The sequence below is a fragment of the Nycticebus coucang genome, chromosome 16 (assembly GCF_027406575.1).
Source record: "Nycticebus coucang isolate mNycCou1 chromosome 16, mNycCou1.pri, whole genome shotgun sequence".
Taxonomy (NCBI): domain Eukaryota; kingdom Metazoa; phylum Chordata; class Mammalia; order Primates; family Lorisidae; genus Nycticebus; species Nycticebus coucang.
The window spans coordinates 53,311,364-53,330,360 of record NC_069795.1 but is presented as its reverse complement, the minus strand read 5'-3'; the positions used below and the strand labels follow the sequence as shown (position 1 = coordinate 53,330,360).

General features: G+C 33.6%; 1 long non-coding RNA gene across 1 annotated transcript; it reads left to right on the top strand.

Moving 5' to 3' along the window:
- Positions 1 to 592: 592 nt before the first annotated feature.
- On the top strand, positions 593 to 14,274 carry LOC128567969 (uncharacterized). The gene is made up of 3 exons (XR_008374965.1): positions 593 to 840; positions 1,430 to 1,529; positions 14,183 to 14,274. It is a non-coding gene; the product is annotated as an uncharacterized LOC128567969 (long non-coding RNA).
- Positions 14,275 to 18,997: the final 4,723 nt, after the last annotated feature.

Genomic DNA, 18,997 nt, shown 5'->3' with positions numbered 1-18,997 from the left:
GCACTTGAATTCCATGTCTAGTGTAATTAATAATATTTAAGAAAACTCAAGTTTCTTCTGTTTAGATAGCTTCTATAATAATTTCCCAAATGGTCAAAGAATTACCTTTTTTTGTGGGTAAAACTTCATTCATCCTGATAGGTAAGGGTTCGCAAAATCTGTTTCTTAACAATTATTTCATCCACTCATTCATTGATTATCCTCTTAAATTTATTCATTCAACAAGTAGTTATTAATTTTTAGAATATGTAAAGACTACTTCAAATGAGGAAAATATGGTAGAAATTAGGAAATGCTTGATCCCTGTCACATGTACACTGATATTCTAGTGAGGAATACAGAAATACATAACTAATTTAGCATAATGTGGTAGACACTTCCAATATGGCACCCAATAAGTCAGACCTCCTTGTACTCATGCCCCTGAACAATGTGATGTTTCTTCTCCTTTCAACAAAGTGTAAAGTCTGCCTTCTCCCTATCTTGAATCTGAGCTGGCCTTATCACTTGCTTTGACAAATAGAATGAGTCAGAAGTTTAGTGTCTTGGTTCTGGATTCTAGGTCTTAGATGTGTTACAGTTTTCTTTCCAGTGTAACCTGGGACTGCTGTCATATAAGACAGAGTGTCTACCATACTGAAGAATGAGAGGCCATCAGTTACCACTAACTTCCAGAAATGTGAATAAAGCCATTATCATCCTATCAGTTGAGTGAACCCAGGAAAAACGAACAGATGAAGTACCTGGCCAACTCAGGGAACATGAACAATGACATATTTTGTTGTTGTGTCTTTCTTTGTTTGAAGCCATTAATCTGGGATGGGTTGATGCACAGCACAGGTAAGTGATATAATCAATTAGATAATTAAAATTGGGTTATTTGCTATAGAGGAGAAGTATTAAGATCTTCTTCAAGATGCTTTAAGAAGTAGTAAAGTTAATCTCTGAAGGATAAGAATTTTCAAGGTGAAGGGCATGTACGTTGGAGTTGGGGGCGGGAAGTGAAAGGGCAGTATATCATTCTAGTTGGAGTGAATAGCACAGTCTAGGGTGAGAATCTTGTCACCTAGCCAGGTTCCTCTGCCCACTGACCAAGAGAAAGCCAATATTCAGAGACAGTAGGGTTTACAGCAGAGAAACAGTTTATTCCACATAGCCCTAAGCAGGGAAATGGGGGAAATTTCGGAAATCTGCCTCTCTGAAAATTGGGGTGATTGGGTTTGATGGGAAGATTAGATAACTAAGGGACCTAATTGGCTGATTTCAAGGCAGAATCATCAGTCCCTTGGTATGGGCTTCTGTCTCAGGGGTTCAGTTACTGGAATGCAGGACTTGCTCAAAAACTACTCCAACATAAAGAAACAAACGAGTAACAGTGATTATTATCAAGAGAATGAGCAGACAATGGCTTATTACTGTTCTTTTTCAGGGTTCTGGAGGCCTTTAGTTCTTACCCTGCTCCCCTTCATCAACTTGCAAAGGCCATTTCAACAAGACTCAAATTTGAGAAAGTGAAAGAAATTAAAGAGGTCTGTTGTGACAGTGGGAGTGGAGAACCCAGGAGGGCAGTGGTGAGAAATAAAACCTGTGAAGATATTATTCCACAAACACTAAATTGGTGATGAAAGTTTTATTTAAACTATGAGAGAGATATAAGTAAAACAATAGGACCACTTCCCCCTCAAAAGAGGATCATAGCAGCACAGTGGAGGAAGAAAGATAGATTTGTTGGCGTATAACATAAACCTGAGTAAAATAAATAAACTATCATAATTTCTCAGTATGTTAACAGTATAGTAAATAAAATCAATTTATCAAACTGCTAGGAGACTATCTTAGCTGGAACCTTTCATGTAGGACTCCAGAGCCTCACCACTGAGCCAACTACTCCTACAGTAGATAAGGCTCCAGGTCTGCATAACAAAGCAAAGATTATCACTAGTTATAAGATTTTTTTTCTGTAGCTGAAAAAATTGTTAACCAGGAAAAAACAACCTACATTTACAGAAGTACTTTTAGAATGACACAGTTCTAAGAATGTGAGTGATTACTCAGTCTGGTACTTTACTTTTATAATAAAGAAGCCTCTTCCAAAGGGTAGATAATCAGCATACGATACCCATGCTAGGTAATGATGGTACTTAGAGTTGGATCCACATCACCTGAATTCTAGTTCTGTGTTTTAAATAAGACTTGAATCTGTAGGCTATTCAGCTGCCTCAAACTTGAGTGGTACTTTATCAGGTACTTCTTACAATTTTTTTTTTTTGAGACAGAGTGTTGCTCCGGTAGCCTTGGGTAGAGTGAGATGGCATCATAGCTCACAGTAACCTCAAACTCTTAGCTCAAGTGATCCTCTTGCCTTAGCCACCCTAGAAGCTGGGACTATAGATGTGCACCACCACACCCGGCTAATATTTCTATTTTTAGAAGAGGCAAGATTTCTCTCTTGCTGAGGCTGGTGTCCAACTCTTGAGCTCAAAGGTTCCACCTACCTCAGCCTCTCAGAGTGCCAGGATTATAGGCTGAGCCGCTGCACCTGGGCCTTCTTACTAATTTTTAAAAGCAGACTTGCTTTATTAGGCTTGTGATTGAGGATGTCGTTAAGATATAAGTCACTCTGATGTCCAATTGTTGGCACTCAACACGTAATGGAATGGTTAACAGTGAACTTTATCCTGGGAATATATGATCCTATTTCCTTTATGCTTTCTTAAACCAGCCTGCTTTAAAGGGGAATTTGGAAATCTCATCACTTTGGGGTGATATGACTTCAGCCCCATCCAAGGCTCCTTTGGCCAATGTTCAATTTAATGAGACATCTTTCATAAATATGTCAGTGAAACTTTGTAATTCACTGGAAGGAAATAAAATCATAAATATATTTTCAGGACCTAATTTTTCACTGTCCTATGGAGTATTTTCTGTTCAGTTTCTATTAAATGGGAGATGAAGCTGGACAGCGTCATGTAGAAAAAGGAACTCTTACTACCACTGCAGGCATTTCGACATCTTCCTGGGCCATTCTCAATGGCTAACCTGGCCAGGACAATGTTACTATATATATATATATATATAATATAAATATATTATATATAAATATATATTACAGTGTTATATTTACATATGTATATTATATATTTATATATAGTTGAAATGTAACATATATATACACACATACTATATATAAACCTTTTAACTGTTACTATATATAAAAATATAAATATATTATATATAAATATATATTACAGTGTTATATTTACATATGTATATTATATATATTTATTTATAGTTGAAACGTAACATATACATATATACACACATACATATATATAAATCTATGTTAGCACCAGAAGCACATTCTTACTCATTGCTCAAAATATGGGCATTTATGTTCCTTTTCAATTCTTGAATTTAAGAGAGCTTTTCCTCCCTAATGGGATCATTTGAAGGAGAAAGCTTTTTTAGTCTATTTCAAACAAGGCTGTTAATTTTTTCAGATTCTGTTCATGTAAAACTTAATGCATGAAAGGATAAGGGAATCAAGATAAGGGAAAATGTCAGCAAAAAATTATCTCTTTCTCCATATACTTGTACTTGCTGACTACCAATAAGGATCTGTATTATACCTTTCTTTGTCTAACTTCTTATACCTAACATTCCAATGCAACAGAAATGGGATGAAGGATAGCCTAGCTTGATGCCTTTTCAAAATTACAAAGTTCTGAAAGTCGTTCCATTCAGACAGATATCTGTAGACAATACCTTGCTGTCAGTGAAATTGATGCATACAGCCCTGAATGCAAAAATGTACATTGAACAACAAAGAAAGAAATGTGGTATTTCACATTTGAAGCTTTCACATGGCTTTTGTGCTTTGTGTGAGTTCTGAATTCATTATCAAACATATGCTTTCAAAATCAACTCAAAGAGCTGCCAAGGGATAATTTAGGGCAGGGAGAAAAAAGTGAAAACACTCTCTTTTAGAGTTTAAACAATACCTCATTTTCAAATAAAATGACTACAGTAAATTGCAGATTGAGGAGAAAATGATTATATTCTGTGATTTAGCTTCTTAAGCCTCAGAACTCTTTTGATAAGATGGGGCATGCACGTGAAATGTAAATGAAAACTCAAGGTGTATGCAATCATGTCATCTTCTCTTTGGGAGTGTTTTGAATATGATTGTGCGTATGTGTGTGTTTGTGCATTTCAGAAGGCATTGTTTTAATTTCCTCTATGACTTCTCTTATCAACTTATCTGGATCTAATGGTACTAACAATTTGCTCACCTTTCAACTGCCTTTATGTTTCTCCCTGGTTTGAAACAACATAAATTTGGCTTCCTCATCAAAAAGCTCATTTAGCTGCAGCTTGATTGCTAGCAATTTGCCCTAAGTGGCTCCATCTTTTAATTGTCTATGCCTTTTTCCAATCTATAAACTGTAACTTCAGGCAGGCCATTTTTGTCTTATTATTTTCTCCTTAGAAAAGCATATCTAATAATCCCCACATCCTGTGGCTTTAGGCATCCCTCACCATATGAACAAAAGGAATAGAATTTTCATGTAGCTTTAATTGATTTAAAAAAATAAATTCAAAATAAATTCAATGTTGGTATCTGGAAAGAGGTAAATCAAATATGATCCACAAAAGTTAATGTTGTGTCTCTTGTTATTTTAAGGGGAAGAGATAAGAAGAAAAGTGGAACATTAATTTCTGTGGCTTAAGGACAATAGCAAGGAAAGTTCTCATTGATATCAAAAACATTGTACAAGGAAGAATTTTTTATACCAATTTTGATATTCCCCAAATTCTTGTTTTATTCTAGGGCTAAAGAAAGATATTCGGGGCTTAACTAGCATCATCTTCTCTATTAAAGGCATAAAATATGGCATCTTTATATCTAGATGTGTTTATTCTATGCATAAAGCACCCTTTGCAGAAAACGATCTCAAAGTATATAAGATATGCTTTCGAAAATCTCTTTGCCCTAATGCATGACATAATGGTGTTAGACTATCAGTATATTTATGAATAATCCATTCCAAACAAGTAAACTGTATATTTTTCTGAAATATGTCTTAGTTTAATTATACTAAAGGTAACCGATAAAATACATAATACCCTTATCTCTTCCCCAAAATATGAAGAACAATTCGTTTACTTTCACTTCTTTGATATTTTTGGCAAGTAACAAATTCTTTCTTTATTCCTTCTTGTTCTGTAAACAAGTGGGCATGTTTCATCCTTACTTTAGAGACTATAGATGGAAATTTCAAATACTTAATTATTCAGTTAAAAAAAAACCCACAAAAAGTAATAAACAAAAGACTTGTCATTAGTGTGAATATGTTTATAGATGACTAAAGATCCGGAGATTAGCATAGGATAGCATGTAATTTTATTATTAACCTAACTTTAGGTAATCAATAGCCACTCAATTACTTATTTCCTCCTGTATTCTTTATAGAAAGACAAATGCGAATTGAAAGAAATATTACTGGCAAAAGAGAAAAAATTTAGCTGTGTTACAAGGCTTAGTTTATCTAATTAGAGCAATTTATTTTAGGCACCTATCCTTAAAGATCATCTAAGTCAGAGTAAACCTTAACTCTTAAGAGTTAGCCTTAACTCTTTTGGTCCTAACAACTGGTCAAGACACCTTGATATTCTGATTTTTCAAAGAAATGTTTGAAATCCTCAGGTTGAAAATCTTTGAATCTCTAAGTAATAGCATCCTTTGTTTCATCAGTGTTTTACTACTTTAAATTTTTGTTTTTAAACCTGTAATTTTCTTTCCTCAGTTATTAAAATGATTACTGATTTCAAGACTATTTTGATTCAAAGTTGAGTTCTAGATATTATCCTTTCATCTAAGCCAGAGCTTTTCTTCTAAACATATTATTAGTCTACTTCAATAAACTTATGATTTTTTCTTTGTTAATTTGAGAATTATATGTGCAAAGTCACATAGTGGGAAAAGGGATCACCAGATGGATTCCATATAGTAGGCTAAGGGTCATGTTAGTATGGTGAGTGACAGTTGCAAAGCTGATGAAGAATTCCCCCATGCAGTGATGTTAGATATAAACTTGACACCTCTTCGATCAGTGATAGGAATATGTAGTTCTGTCTTAGGAAATTTGGACTTTTGAAATCCCAGGAGCTAAAAATAAATATTGTGTCCTAACATTTAAGCATATCTTCCACAGCATATAATGGGGAAAAAATAAGTCTAGCAAAGTTAGACACAGATATCATTTTCTGGAAAAGAATACTAGAATTTTAAGTTATTCATTATTTTGTCATTCATCAAATACTTGTTGAGTACCTACTATATGCCAGGCCCAAGTGAGAGCTGAACACAGTAGGAAAAGTCTGAAGCTTCATGAGACAAATATTTTAGTGTGGAAACTGAACTCAACTACTGATTGATTGTGTGATAGTAGCTCTGTGTGGATGGTTATAAGTGGATCACTTTAGAAATTTTAGTCAGGGATAGTCTCCTTAAAAGGACGGCATTTATGCTGTAATTTGCGGTATGAGGAAGAGCCAGACAAAGATGTCTTCAGACAAAGATCAAAAGTGTAGTTTAAATCCTTCTACCATTCATGGAATTGCAGAAGCCACTCTCCAATGCTTCTACAGTTTGTCTTTAATGTAATCCCTTTCATTTTATTCCACATTGGCTTGCTTCTTAAATTTTTTCTATTTTCCACTTCTCGTTCTTTTCCTTTGCTGTTTTCTTACTTTTTCTATTGAAAATAAAGCAGTAGTGGAAATTGAGAATTATAATATTTGTTTTTCACATCTCCATATCGGTGTATACTTAAAACCTTTTGCTTTTTTATTCTTTATGCTACAAACTATAAATGTCAGCTCAATGAGACTAGAGATTAAGTCTATTGCCTCCTTTGTGGCTCTCTTTATCTATATATAGGAGTGCACAGAGGTCACAAAACAAAGTCCACAATAGCTCATGTTCAGTGAATAAATCTATAAATGAGCAAACAGATTTACTAGACTCCATAATCCAACAATCATGCACGTAATTTGTCACCAATGCACAAAAGAAACTTATGTGCAGTCACTGCCACTTAAAAAATGCAAGCCATTTTTTAAAAAATACCAGAACATTAGGGGGTCCACGTGTTTTGATTATATACTCTGTTTTTTGCACAAATTGAGCCAAGGTTATAAGAGTGCCCCCCACCCAGACAGTGTACAAACTATTTTATATAAATAATTTCATGTTTAGAATAGAAATTAGTATCTGATCTTAAATTTTTGCTTTTATCCCGGTGGATCATCTTTCAAATTTACTGGACAGTTTGAAATGCTTGCAAAATCAATTCTTGGGAGTGCTGAACATTTTACTTGTAAGTCTAACAATGAAGTTATTTTTGGATAAGCATAAGAAGTTTGGAAATATTGTCTGACTATTCAAACAACTTCAATAATAGGGGGTGAACACTGAAGATCTTGTTTCTTATCAACTCTGCCCCAAATTAAAATACCAAGAATGCAATAATATTTTCCTGTGAGTCATGTATTTTTCCATTAGTTTAAGACTCTTTTCAGTTTTATTTTTGTAAATTCTGCAGCTCAAGGTACCCGGCAAAAAGTCCTTTGAATCTGCACTTGATTATTAGTCTCACTTACTCTGTGCAACAGCAAGGATTCTATTTTCTTGAAAATATTTGAGACAGCGTCATAAAGTGAGCTATAAAGTTATTAATGTTGCTTGATATTTGCTTTGACAGCTGCTCTGCACTCTCTTTAATCATCCTCATCATGGTCTGTAGCTCTTTTTTCCCTCCATTTCACTTTTGCCTATGCTGCTCAGAGAGGATGATGTATGCAAAAAACCTGATAGATCCTTGTTTCCTCACATGCCCCCTGATTTTTCTGTTCTACAAGTTTATCGTCATTCCTTCCTTTAGACATTTCTATATTCAATAAGTATATATTCAATTTCTATCCTATGCAAGGCTGTGGATTATGGGGATTTTGTAAATATTAACAAAAATAACTCGTGCTTTTATTAACTTCAATATTTAATAGGCTTGCTAAGACAGGCTTGTGATAAGCCTCATAACACCAAGAATATTAAGAGTGTGGCTTTCAGAGTCAAACAGATGTAGATTTGGATCTTGTTTTCATTACTTATTGACACTGTATGAGCTAGTAAACTACTAACACCCAGTCTCACCAGTCCTCGAACTTGAGTTTTCTTATCTGGAAAATGGGAATAATATTGTATCTTATGTATTTGTATTTTATGAGGCTTAAATAAATGTAAAGCCTAAGTCACAGTAAAACTTTTGCAAATGGCAATGGCAATTATGGTGAGAGGAGTGTTAGTAAATGTGATAATAACAATAATGATCACAATAAAATTAATTGCAGTAATAAAGTAAAGCACATGATAAACGGAGATTCAGAAGTCAGAAAAAAGGAAACTCAAGATCTCCGGGAAACCCTGCCTGGAGACCATTGGCATGAGCCCTTGAAGTTGAATAATTTGGATGTCAATATGCTGATACAGTTGCATAGAACATGCGTGCGGGGGGTACTGGTCTGTCTGGGGTAATGTGGATAATCTCATCTGACAGAATAGCCTGGTAGGTAGACTAGGTCATGGGAGGTAATTCTGGTATTTTGAGATTTGGAAAAATATTATACTTACCTTCATTGAATAACCTCAAAATAAATGCCTTAATCAGGAACATAGCATACATTGCCTCCTTTGATCCTGATGTCAACCGGGTAAGGTAGGTCACCATTTCATACAAGAGATAACTCAGAAACAAGAGAGGTTAAGCCACTTGCTCAGTCACCCAGCTGGGAAAAAGTGGGGTGAGGTTATAAACACAGATTCCCTGCTGATGTACTGTAGGCTTTACAAGGAGAAGGGCCACTTCAGTGTAGCTCACATTATGTTCTGTGAGCTAAATAGTCCCTGGTACCTACTTGTTATTGAATGAATTTTTCCACATTTGTATTTGTTCAGCAATCCACGCTGAGTCTGGGTAGTGGTTAAACCTTAATGACAAATTAAGGACTCTGTGCTTTGTGTATTAAGCAGTAGAGTCTTTGAGTAGGGAACAAAGAACCTAAACATGTTGTTTACATGTGTTTGAAAAGACAGATACTGGCTGGAAAAAGCAATATAGAAGATTTCTCTACATGTGTGCAAGAGAGAAAATGGAACTTCTGAGTAGGCAGGTAGTAATGGAGATGAATAGAATTGACTAGATAGGAGGATGCTGCTTCTTTTTATTTCGATGACTGAGAGAATAGCAGTATTGTTGAAATGACATGTATTCTTTAAAACAACAACAACAAGCAATTCAGGTAGGAGGAAAAGGGAAGAAGAGTTACTGTCAGACCAAAAGGAAAGCATCGTGGATTTAACCAATGACTTTTTAATGGCTGTAAAAAAAACTTCACAGTCAGGACGAAGCTGTAATATCGGAGCTCAGGAGTATGGTGAGGTTGTGATGTAAATTTGAATAGAGGAGATATTTGTAAAAACAGAAATGACAAAATTACTAAAGAAGTGTTCTTCTTTACTGTACTATTTGTTTCTTTAGGTTAAGTCATATCACAAAAAAGTTATAATGACATTAAGAGTCTCGACTGAACTTTATTCTTTGGTTAAAAACAGGATGTGATATATATTTGTGAAATGCAAAAACATTTCATTTACTCATAAATAGTAAAAATTGAGGCTGAGTCTCTTATTTAAACAAATAACTAGTCCAAATAATGATAGTTTAAACAACCTAGTAAGTGAACTTTTAAATTGTTTTTTCCTGCTGTGGACGGAAGGATTTCACATGCAAACAAGGATGGGAATATTGAATATTTATTGGTTTTGCCATTTGTGAAAAAGAGGCTAGACTCTAAGTATCATGAGCCAAAAGACAAGGGTTCACTATCTTTGTTACTTCCAAAATTTTCTCTTCCCATAAGAATATGCAAATCTTTAAAGGAACATTCCTTCTAGCCAGCTCCGGGCTTTGCTCTCCCACAATGTTGCTGGTAAAGGGAATAAACCTCTCAACTGAAATGCAGCATTTTTCCTCTTGGAGAACAGATGTTGTTGCTGTTTGCATAACTTCCAGGGGTTCTGCCAACTAGTGGGCCTTATTATGGAAAATAACATTGGAAGCTCTTTAAAACACTGTTGCTGGGGGTCTGTCGGGCTTTACAGCTACTGAACCATGTACAACAGGATTTTACTGTGTGTAGTTATATTTTAGGAACCATAATTATCCCTGGAAACTTAATAGAATCCATTAAACCGAGCCATGTTCAAACCGAATTAAAGAAGAGCTTTGGATCTAATTGAGATTTCTAGAGATAATTTTCAGGTATTGAAATGAATAATTATAAACTAAATATATCATTGCACTCTTCATTATGATAGTGGCATATACATAAAGACAATTTTATGATACTATGTATTTCAAAAATGATTATAGAGAAACATTATTATATTTTTCAAACAAAATTAATATGGAAGGATAATATTTTTAGTGATTATAACCCCAATTCCTATATTTTATTGTCATTAAACATTTATTTAGGAATTATGGAGATGTTTTTTTTTTCCTATTTTCAGTAACTTACCTAATAACGCCAAAAAGCAAAAGTCTAATATCTTACCTGAAGTTCCTGGGAATTATTTAGAAGAGACAGCTAATAACTACTCACAGGAAATCAGAGATCACCAGGGCTGAAGCTTTAACCTAATGCCTCTGGCCAGTCACTCCAAAGCACAAACATAAGCTAATCCTGAACATGTGGCAACAGGCTCTGTCTCATTGGCCTGACATGTCTCAGACTTCGAAGTTCTCACTGATAACATTGTGCATTATCTTGCCTGGTTATTTTCCCAATTAATTTTCATTGTGCTTCTTACTAAGTAATTAATCTGAATACAAGGTAAGATGCCCATAGTTTGTTTTAACTTTGACAGGCTGATGGTGAAGGCCAGTCACTTATCTCCTGGCATGGAAGGAGGCCAGAACCATCTCAGATTCTGCACATTGTCCACGCATGCTTTTTGTCCTTCAGCAGTGTCTCATCTTTTGGTCAGAAAGGTGGTTCTGCTCTAATGATTTCTTCATTGTTCACATTTTTGAAAGGGATGCTTTCTATGCTCTGAGGGATGTGCTTTGAAAGACTGTTCCATGATTAATAGTTACATGACTATAAAGGATATATAAGAACATTGGAATATTTATTTTAATAATTCTGTGCTTCCAACACCTTCTACCAAATTAACTAAATTTTATGATCTATGATTACCCTTGAATAAAAATATATGGGGAAACAGTTTTTCACTCTTAATATGCAATTTGTTGGTACTACTTGTAAGACCACTTCTACTAATGTGGGGCAAGAAAATGACCGCCGGCCTTAAAATTCCCCTGGTAATAACTAGGAAAATGAATGCCAATAGATTTTTACTTAATTAGAACCTTCTGTTCTTTACATTGCTCTGTCCCCTACGTTCATCCCTATAAAGACTTTCAGTGGACGGGCTGCATGATACGTCTGGTTCAGTTCACCCAACACAGATTTGACTAAAACAGTATGACAAACACTGATATCAGGTAGAAAACTCTTTCCCTGATAATGTGATAACTCTTTCCCTGATAATGAATGATAATCTGGAAGAAAAAAATGAGAAAGAGGGTAAATCAAAATCATTCAGGAAAGAATTTAAAGAATGCTTGAAAGAAGTACAAAAGAAAAAGAAAAAGAAAAAACACCCATGCAATCTTTATTATTATTTTTGATAATTTGTTAAGAAATATATTTCTTCTCTCTGCCACCTAGTTTTGAGAAACCTAGATGAAGTTCACACAAGAGTCTTTAGAAGTGAAGAATTAAATAAGAAATATCTTTATGAGAGGTAAGCTTTTTAGATGATCATTTGAAATGAGAAAGACCTGTGTTTATCTTCCAACTCAAATACTTGTTATTAAGCACAGATTTTTTTTTTTTTTTTTTTTTTTTTTTTTTTTTTTATTGTTGGGATTCATGGAGGGTACAATAAGCCAGGTTACACTGATTGCAATTGTTAGGTAAAGTCCCTCTTGCAATGGTTCACTAGAACCATTCTATTACACATTAAGATATACTGTGTGTTGTGCAAATACAGAAATTATTTTTCTGCAGTGTTCTGTCCATGTTCATTTCAACCAATACATCACCGCTTATAAAATGTTAACTAGCAGGCTGTCAAAATATCGGTGCCCACAATCTACTTAAGTTAGTCAAATATATCCAAAAATATCCCCATAATGTTTCTAGCTATAGTACTCTTTCTAACCCAGAAACTTGAAACAGTAGGAAATGTAGAACTTAAAAATAATGTCATGTATGGCCAGTAATCTACGACTAGATTGGATTGTGGCCAACTAATGATTTCCTGAGTATTTTGATAGAGCACATTTATTTCCTTCTGAACTTTTTATGATCCAGATTTAGGTTTTTCAATTTATTATACATTAAATTATAATTTGTTCAGCTGTTCTAAAATATGAGTACTTTGTGGTGATAAAAGTGGCTGGCTCTGAACCTTGTTTTAGGGGAACCATATAACCCAGTGTCAGAGCACAAACAATCTTGCAGACTAAACATTGGGAACTGGGCTTTCTTCCACTCTGTTTTGAATTTAGTGAGACTGGAGTCTATACTATCAGTTTCCTCCCACCACATACATTAGCAAGCTATTTATATGTATACATATATGTGAAATTTCATGCATAGTTCTGAGAGCTGGGAAATCCAAGAACAAAGTGCTAGCATTCACTATCCAGGGAGAGGCTTCCTGCTGCATCCTCACTGCACAGAAGGGTGAACCCAGTGCCCTCACTTGAAAGGAGGGGAGAAAAACAAAAAGGGCCTAGCTAGTTCCCTCCAGCCCTTTCATAAAGCTCGAATTCATTCATAAAGGCAGAGCACTCGTGATTTAATCACTACTCAAAAGGCTCTGCTCTTAATGTTACCACAATGGGGATTAAGCTTCAACCCATGCGTCTTGAAAGCCTGTGAGACCATAGCACCTTCCTTCGCTGCAATTCCTGCCATTTAAAGTCTAGGCAGTTTTATAATTTCTGATGATGTTCTTGAAGTATCTTTGTGTTTCCCTGATGAAAATGTTGGGATGTGCATGTTGCCTTCCCACCTTTTCTTGACAATAAACTGTACTTATTTTTAACAGATACTATTTTATCGGTTCTTTTAATGTTATATTCATTTCTATTTCCTTTTGACTAGTTTAATAAAATGAAGCCGCCAAGCACTAGATATTACAAACCAGAGTCAGCAGTGAAGTGGAATTAAAGGTGTGGGGTGTGAATGGGACATACTTATATTCCTATTTAATACTTTTGACCTCCAGGGTAAATATATAAAATACTTTAATTGTTATAAAAAATGTATGATAAGAAATAAGGTGGGTTTTTTTTAGACAGTATAAAGGAAGAAATTGAGCTATGGTTGGCACTGGAAAAAGATGAATACATTTAAATCAGAAATTGCCTATATAGGTGTATATATACATACATATAATTTTGTACGCATAATGTCTATACGTACTCATGTATAGTTATAGACATATATAAATATGTGTATGTATATACACATCAGAGACTTTTATACTGCAGGATATGTTTATTATTTAGGCAGAAAAAATAAGAAGGTTGCTGAACCCAGAGCCTTAGTGGAATATTCAGAGGATTTGATTCCTTATAAGGAAGGTGAAGCTCTATTTTGTTTTAGGAGTTTTAGAAGATTTTAATGTCGTTTGGTAAAGTTTAGTTTTCCTCAAATTTCATGTGCAAATTATAGTCAGATATTGGGGATCCAAAGATTTTTTAAGATAAGATTTCTGGCAACTGATTGTTTTTGGAAGTTGGGAATTTGTGTGTACCATTTGTGTCATTCTAAATTCATCAAGCATTTTTTTTTTTCTTATAATGGTTGTATGCATAGTATGTATTGAGAGAATCTCTGGTAATCTCCCTTTCCGGTAACCTTCATCTTCATAGATGAAGGGGGATCTACTCGCTATCATTAGTAACTTTTATGTTTTCACAAAAACCAAACTGGTTTAGAAATCTGTAATCTACAATATCTTATAATTCATTTATATCAGAGAATTGTCTGAAGTGAGAAAAAATACAGAGAGATGATTCAGCCTTATTTTCCTAGCTGGCTTGGACCTAGACGACTCCTCGACAAACACAGTCAAGCCCAAGGTCAGTTTAATCTTCCTTCTGATTTTAATAAAGAAATCTGTGAAAAGCTGTATAATGAATATTTTATAGAGTATACAAATCATAATATATGTGTATATGTCATATTAACATTAACATTAAGAATGAATATTTTTAATTTAACCAATTCTGAAAAAGGAACATAGTTTGTCTCAAGAGCATAATTCCCTATATATCAGTTCACACAAAGGAACACTAAGGAAGTAGATTATAACCTTAGCTAATAATGACCAATTTTAGAAGAATGCCTTTAAAGTAAAAACTAGTGATCCAGATGTAGATAAAAACACTTTAATTATATTGCGACTCTCAAAGATCCACGGCCATTTAGCTCCTCTCTTTCTCATCTCCCCTCCTCCTTTTATCAAGTACTGTTACTTAAGATTGCAGCTGTCAAGGGATAATTAGAAAACTGCATGATAAAGATACATTTTTCCTTATCCATAGATTTCTCCTATCGTATTAATATATAATATTTTCAATTGTAATTAAATGAAATACGCAAGCCAAAGAAAATAATAGCTCTACACATTAGGCAAGTTTTTACAAATTGTACTAATAACGTCAAGGTCATGCATTTAGCTCTACATAATCAGCTACCTTTATTATTTGTTGCTGTCTTTTCTTTGTCAGAGCTTATGCACATGATTTGATTCCATGTATCATGTATAAAATAATACATTTCTAAAACAAACTTCAAACTGGTATGATACCAATAAACTGAAAAATACATAAATACAATGTCCAATGATGGTAGGAAGCACCATGTTCAAAATAATAAAAAATATTAATAAATATTTACTTTAGGACATGTGAATATATATTTTGAATATATTATAATATAAGCTTCCTGACAACTCTGTGATGCAATTTTACTTCAAATAATTTAATTTATGTATAACATTCATAACTGACCAGCACACATTAAGTTGCCTAACACATATTAAGTACTAGATGTATTTGCTATGCATATTTATAACAAAATAATATCAACTATAGTTGTTATTATTGATAGTAGTCATAGCATTGCCTGTGTGGATTTCCCTAATTAGGAAGATTAAAAGGTTGATAAAAAATTAAAGGTCATTGATTCTCAGATATTCAAAATAAATACTATTTTTCATTCCATATGAATATAATTTCCGACAGGTTGGATAAATGAGGTAACTCTTAAAATGAGTGGCTTACCTTTTTCTGAAATATATAAAAACTTATGGAACAAGGAAAATCAAATATAAACTTGCTTCCAAAATTGTCTATATTTTAATGTGAATATTAACTTACTTATAATTAAAAAAAAGTATGTTGAAGGAAGCACATGAGAATTTGGGATTCAATGAGTACAAGAAAGAAACACTTTCAAAAAACAGAAGTATTTGTTATTTTATTGTATATTATGCTTAGAAAACCGAATTACTATTTATTCATTAAACATGCATATTTTATATGAATTTTATTGTCATAATTTCATGGCACCAAATATAAATTTATAGAAAGTACAATGATTATTTCCAATAAACCCTCTCTGCACATTACAGCAAGTTAATAAACTTCAGTTCAGCAAGCATTTAATGAAAGTGTCACAAGTATGTGAGAGACAGTACATTTATAAAGATAACTAAGATATACTTTCTTCTCTATTTTCCAGGTTAAAGAAGAGGTTAAAGTCTTCGGGATGAGGAAAGTTCAAGGTGAAAATGAAGAACAAAAACAGAACAACTGACATTTCCATCAAGTGGCTCTTAGAATAATTTACCAACTAAGGGCTCTCTGTAAAGAGTGTTGACTTTCTGTAAAAGAGAGGACTAGATCCCTATTCTGCAGAGCTCAGTGCAATATTTAATAAAAAGACAGGTCACTTATTCAACAATTATTATGTAAGAATTTTAGAATGACAACAGCAAAGTATTGAATGCATATGGGCCCTTCTAAGCCTTGGGCCCATGTAACTGGCCAAATCATTGGTTCCTGATGACTGTCCTTAACTTAGGTGTGCTCTTGCTAATTCTTCAGTTTCTCTTAGGATGCCTTCATTGACTCATGCATTAATCCAATAAAAGTGGTTGAGTGTTGGTGATGTCCAAAGAGCATAGATCATGCCATCATTATTTTCCAGCAATTTTGTATTGATATGTAGCATTACCTAGAAATAAACACCTACAGTTGCGTTCTATTTTACTTTCTTGTAGAAAGAAAGTAAATAGAATATTTGCTTCAATGGAAATAAAAATCTAAGCATAATGAATTATTTTCACTTTATCATTTGGCCATTTTATAACATGTAAACCATAAGATGCTAACCCATGTACAGGAAATAGAATTGGGGTATCAAAAAGGATTTCTGATTGCCTTCACATAGCTTACTTTCTGGGGTGTCAGCAGCAACACAAATTGGTAAAATAATATTGAAAAAGTGGTGCTTTGTAATTTTTCCTACACTCAAAAAATTGTATTTGACTACATTTTACCATTATTAAATATAGTCATGTGATTATAACACTGAAATACTGCATTTGACAATTTCCTGTAACAAAGATCTCCTTACACACATAAAGGAGAATGAAGAGAGATTGTTTTTGAACTGGTGATTTGAAATTATATAGGCATAATAATGACATGCAATTTGTGTTTATATATCTATGTATGTACTTAGGGATATACTGGAGACTTACATCATAGTTTATCTGCCCTGTTGCTTTTAAGACTTAATAATGAGTATAAAATTTACAAAAAAATGAAACTAATAATAAACACACAATTCATAGATTTGCCATCAGTATTGAACCATATGCATCACACAGTAAGAAAGTTTCTAGATTCCAGAAAGTAAAAATGTTGACATTTAGTTACTAATTCCTTTTTAAATGTAAAGAAATGGTCATAACAGAAATCATCCTATATAAAATTGTATTTAAAATCTAATTATAAAGTCATAAGCTATACCTTATTCATAAAGTTATATGTATGTGATTTTAAGCACATGTACCTGTAAATGGAATCATATACACATAAAATAATACATATATTATTTGTAATAAATTAAAGATGCATATCTTATTTAATTGCTGAAACTGATAATATTTTCCCTCCAGTGTCAGGTATGTACTGCAAAGCACTAATAAACTGCAACACATATTGCAAATAAATCACCTCCATATTGAATACTTTGAGATTTATTATGATCTATCATCCCAAGATCTATTGGGAGTTGCACAAGATAAATATACAATTTATGGCTAGGAGATAAAATGTGGATATAAAAATACTGTTATCTAACAATATGCTTTGAAATCTGGCATCTAATTTACACATGCACACATTTTTAAATCTAGTGTGTATTGACTGTAGTGCTCTGACATTACTAAGGGTAAACTTTCTAAAGATAAGGATTTCCTTTCTGGTGGTAGAAATACATGTGTTGAATAGTTGCGTGTGAACACATACCCCCTCCTCCCAGGCACACACGTCCCCATATACCTAACCAACTTTATAAACGCTAACCTGCTATCTGACTTATTTCACTTACTAAGGATGAACTATCTCTTCATGTGTAATAAAAGCAGCCAAATTTTCATAAAGTAGTGTTCTTAAGCCAGTGACCCATTCCATTCCTCTTGACCTGGTTCTGATCTGAAGACAATTTGCTTTATAATCTCTACTACTAGAGAAACAAGGTAAAACAAGTGAAAGAAAGAAGTAGCATTTCTTCATAATCAGTTTATGACACTACTGTTGTAAATGACACCCTGGTAAACCCTTCTCTCCACCTTCTCCAGAGTTGACAAGGACTGAGGATGAGGCATTGTGAAAGACAAAAGAAGTCAATTATAACTCATTGTGATCAGGTGACAGCTGTGGCTTTAGATAACAGAATTAAGCATAATGTCAAAGAAGCATTACTGTGAAAAAGTATGCTGCTGCTGAAATCAACTATTGATTAAAGAACCACAACAATAAACACAACAACAAATGCTGCTCTTTTTTTTTTAGCCAGTTCAAACTTAATACATTTATGACATGTTTTGACATATAATTACTTTTCACTTGTAAAAAAAAAAACAAGTTCTTTCAAAATAGAAAAAAAGTTATTCTATTCAGAAAACAAAAATTCTAAGCATGAATTGAGTGTACTTAGTGCATGTTAGTACTAAATTTCCTGTTTCATCTATTAACATTCTTTCATTTCACAGAAATAACATTTTATGTTCTTGTTTTCTTTATTTTCCAGTGACATTATGAATAATTCCATATTTGAGTTACAGTCAAAATGTACACATTTACACTTAATTTTTGTAAAAATATTTTGAATTACATTTTTGTATTTTAAAATGTATTTAATTTTTTTTTATCATTTTTTTTTTCTTTTGGCCGGGGCTGGGTTTGAACCCACCACCTCCAAGCATATGGAACTGGCGCCCTACTCCCCGAGCCACAGGAGCCACCCAAAATGTATTTAATTTTTAAAATCAAATTTATTTAATAATCATATACAGTAGAAAATCTGTAAGTTGACCACAAAGGGCCTATAACAAACTGGTCAGCATAACCAACTTCCATGGAATACATGGGGTGCATGCCTGGTCTATGAAAATTAGGTCAACTTAAGGAAGCAGTCAATGCAGGGAGGTGATCAACTAGGGAGATTCTACTATATATTAAAGAAACCTCAAATATGTCAGCCCCAAATACACTTC